This window comes from Octopus bimaculoides, chromosome 8, assembly GCF_046866305.1.
Source record: "Octopus bimaculoides isolate indiv1 chromosome 8, ASM4686630v1, whole genome shotgun sequence".
Taxonomy (NCBI): Eukaryota; Metazoa; Mollusca; class Cephalopoda; order Octopoda; family Octopodidae; genus Octopus; species Octopus bimaculoides.
Window position 1 is genome coordinate 20141057 of NC_142935.1, and position 5000 is coordinate 20146056.

The following is a 5000-nucleotide window of genomic DNA, read 5'->3' on the forward strand; positions in this document are numbered from 1 at the left end:
AGTGGTGGAGTTGACGTGGCGTTGGAATCTGATGAGGGACAACTTCACTGGCCAGTGGTCAGTTATGTTAGAAGTGTGTGTGTATACATACATGCGTTGATATATGTACACATTTGTATGTATGTATGTATGCATGTATGTATGTATACCATATATACATATATACATAGATTATATCTATTCACACACACACACGCACACGGATTTATACATACATACATAAACACACGCGGATATATAGATACATACGTACATACACACGCATATGTAGTTATAGGGACATTGACGCACCAAAACCAGTTGTCAAGCGGTGGTAGGGGAGAATCACGGACACAGAGCGCGCGTGCTCACATTCATACACAATAGCGAAAGAAGCAATATTCTTCTCTTTTCTAGGCACAAGGCCCGAAATTTTTGGGGAGGAGACCAGTCGATTAGTTTAAATTCCGCCGAGATCGACTTTGGCTTTCATCCTTTCGGGGTTGGTAAATTAAGTACCAGTTACGCACTGGGATCGATATAATCGACTTAATCCCTTCGTCTGTCCTTGTTTGTCCCCTCTATGTTTGGCTCCTTGTGGGCAATAAAAAAATAAGAAACGGTATCACACCGGGCGAAATGCTTAGCGATATTTCGTCTACCTTTACGTTCTGAGTTCAAATTCCGCCGAGGTCGACTTTGCCTTTCCTCATTTCGTGTTCGATAAATTAAGTACCAGTTGCGTACTGGGGTCGATCTAATCGACTGGTCCCCTCCCCCCAAATTTCGCACCTTGTGCCTAGAGTAAAAAAGAATATTTGCAATCTAACATGATTGGTTGTGTGTATGTATATATGGGTACACGCGTGAGTATGAATGTAACTGTAAACCTATAAATGTTTGGATGAGTACGCGCGCGCGCGTCTAGATATAGGTCTACCTCAACTTACGTGGAGGCGCAATGGCCCAGTGGTTAGAGCAACGGACTCGCGGTCATGAGATCGCGGTTTCGATTCCCAGACCGGGCGTTGTGAGTGTTTATTGAGCGAAAACACCTAAAGCTCCACGAGGCTCAACAGGGAATAGTGGCGAACCCTGCTGTACTCTTTCACCACAACTTTCTCTCACTCTTACTTCCTGTTTCTGTTGTGCCTGTAATTCAAAGGGTACACGTGTCTGTGGAGTGCTCAGCCACTTGCACGTTAATTTCACGAGCATGCTGTTCGGATTTTTGTGATTTGACGGGAAACATTTTTTTATGTAGTGTTTTTGGTACCGAAACACTTTCAAACTTCGAATAATTGTATATTTTGTGGTATAGAACAGATAAAAAATTTTTGTATTCGAAGTTATTTCATGCAAAAAATTGTCGTATTTCGGTAATTTCAACCAATCACTGACGTCTATTGAGGTTGAAAGCAATTACACCGTGGAATATAAACAACGGTGTTACGGGATTTTTTCCCTTGAATAAAATTAGTGCCGTTTTTTATCAACAAAAACTATCCGTGTCACTGTTATTTATGACATCATTCGTGCGTTTGTACTGGTTTTAGCTTTAGGGTTTTAGGGTTAGGGTTCGGGTTTTAGAGTTAGGGTTAGTTTTAGGATTACGGTTAGGGTTATGATTATTTTTGCCATAACCTTAACTCTAACCCTATAACTCATAACCATAACCCTAACCCTAACCCTAAAACCCGAACCCTAAACCCTTACTAGGGAATAATGATATAATTAAACAGGGAATAACACACTTGACACCGAACATCACTAACTGTATTCAGCTGAATAGACGTCAGTGATTGGTTGAAATTACAGAAATACGACAACTTTAACATGAAATAACTTGCGATGTACAATTTTTTGTTAAGAAGGTTAAGGGAAGAAGTTGTTTTATATGACACATTCTACCAGTGTCCCAAGTTTGAAAGTGTTTCGATAAGAAAACAAGTGTTGCCCGTCAAATCACAAAGATCCGGCTGTTCCGTTGATCGGATCAACTGGAACCCTCGACGTCGTAAGCGACAGAGTGCCAACACACACAACACACACACCTCAACTTACGTCGATTCAGTTTACGACTTTTCCGACTTAATGACTTTCTATTTTTAAAAACGAAACCTCAGCTTCAGTCGATTTAAGCATAAAAACTTATGCATAAAAACTAATACTGAAGCGGCAAAATCAAATAAAACGCAAATGAAAATATGTACAAACCATTTATTAAAACAAATAAATTTGTAAAAGTGTATATTGGTGTTACGTCGTTTTTTTTTTTATCAGCTTACCCGCACGTCCTGGAACTAGTTATCGTTGTAAGTTGAGATGCGCCTTCATATATATATATTACCGATAAGGTTTTTATTTCACGCTGGTGACTTGATAAAATCATCGATTTTATCCTTAATTCTCTCTCTCTCTCTCTCTCTCTCTCTCTCTCTCTCTCTCTCTCTCTATATATATATATATATATATATATATATATATATATATATATATATATATATGTATGTATGTATATATATATTACCGATAAGGTTTTTATTTCACGCTGGCGACTTGATAAAATCATTGATCTTATCCTTAATTCTATATATATATATATATATATATATATATGTATATATATATATATATATATATAATATATATATATATATATATATATATTTACACACACACACACACACACACATATATATATATATATATATATATATATATATATATATATGCGAGTAAAAATAAATACAAAAAAAGGGGTTTTGTATGATTGTGTATAGAGGAATATATTATTCTGTTTAAAAGAGTTCCAACACTGTCTGTTTTTTTATGTTTTATTTATATTCCTGCAAAACCAATGTGGGATATAGAATATGGAATATACAATATATAATATAATATACAATATATAATATAAAATAAAAATGGATGGTACAATGAAATAAAGTATTGAATGTCTTTTGAATATATGGAATATGTCTTATTGAATAGATGAAATATTGAGTGTTCAATATAAAGTATTAAATATATAAAGGCGAATACGTATTTTCTATACCTTGTGGTATTTCATCATGGCCGGTATGACAGACTTTATATATGTGGGAGAATGTACGAAAAAAACAACAACAGACGAGGACAGGTGGTGTAAACAACAAAACGATGTATTAGTTTGACGCTCGGGAATACAGAAAGTCTTTAACGTTTCGAGGTACGCTCTTCAACAGAAAGAATACGGAGGAAACAAGGAGAAAAACACGGAGAAAAAAATTGAATGGTGTTTGGTCAACGATCTATCATGGCTTCTGCGGACAGAAAGTTCAGAAAGTTCACACATACATACATATATATATATACATATATACGACGGGCTTCTTTCAGTTTCCATCTACCAAATCCACTCATAAGGTTTTGGTCGGCCCGAGGCTATAGTAGAAGACACTTACCCAAGGTGCCACGCAGTGGAACAGAACCCAGAACCATGTGGTTGGTAAGCAAGCTACTTACCACACAGCCACTCCTATGCCTATGGCTGTGTTTGATGTAAAAGCAATCATTTATAAGTCATCAAACTAACACTAATATGCAAATTAGCTTATTCCCATTAAAAATAAGCTATATTCCTGATGAAACTATATGCTACATCGTTATCGTGATAGCAAGGCGTCGGTTCAGCATAGCGTGACGATAACTAACGATTAAGAAATTGTAGTTGTTCCGATAACTACCAATGTTTTACATACAACTTGAGGTTTATTCCCAAGATTCATTCTACAGCAAAACTAGATACATTTCAAACACAAAAATGACTGGATGTTTTGTTTTTCTTACTTTTAGCTGTCATGCTGTTTGATATAAATAGAAAATTGTGTTTATCTATGTAGGTGGACAGGAATGTCTACCTACATAGATATAACTCGAATCAACCTTGCATTGGAATATTGCTCGCATCTACGGACGGGTGTTACAGATAGCTACACTCAGTAACATCTAAGACCGAATCCAAAAAAGGCTGCTCAACTAATTGGTAAAGATCCAACAACGACTACGTCGCAACTAGTTCACAGACACACTGTCTCTAATCTCTACTGATTGTGCGCTCTACATTAGGTTTTGTTCTGAATTAGTGAACTTCAGTCTCTCTTTCATTCTCTTTCCACCCACATTTATTTCTACCTCTTCCCATGCCTCCGTTATATAGTGAATCATCTCCCTTGTGTCTCCCACCAAAAACAGGACCGGAGCTTGCGTACTAGGCAAACCAGGCACTAATATCGGCAGACATCTCACAGGTTCTGAATGGCTTAGACAAAATTTCTTAATCTAATTAAAAGCACGGATTTTCAAAGGACATAAAACAGAAAACAAAGCAAAGAAAATAATAATAATAATAATAATAATAATAAGTAACTGTAGAATCGTAGTGTGGTAAGTAGCTTGCTTACGACCTGCATGGTTCCGGGTTCAGTCTCGCTGCGTGGCACCTTGGGTAAGTGTCTTCTTCTATAGCCTCGGGCTGACCAAAGACTTGTGAGTGAATTTGGTAGACGGAAAGTGAAAGAAGCCCGTCGTATACCTGTACGTATATATGCATATACTCATTTACTATTTGTTCATATATATATATATATATATATATATATATATATATATATGTATATATATATATATATATATATATATATATATATATATATATATATATATGTATATATATATATATATATATATATATATATATATATATATATATGTATATATATATATATATATATATATATATATATATATATATATATATATATATATATATATATATAAGTATGTGTGTGTGTGTATGTTTGTGTGTTTGTGCTTGTCCCCAACATCGCTTGACAACCGATGCTGGTGTGTTTAGGTCCCCGTAACTTAGCGGTTCGGCAAAAGAGACCGATAGAATAAGTATTAGGCTTACAAAGAGTAAGTCCTGGGGTCGATTTGCTCGACTAAAGGCGGTGCTCCAGCATGGCCGCAGTCAAATG

General features: G+C 35.7%; 1 protein-coding gene across 12 annotated transcripts in view; it reads right to left on the reverse strand.

The window, feature by feature from the left end:
• The window catches only part of LOC106878170 (uncharacterized), a 482992-nt gene that overhangs the window by 80976 nt on the left and 397016 nt on the right, over window positions 1–5000 (reverse strand). The gene's annotated exons all lie outside the window — the stretch shown is intronic.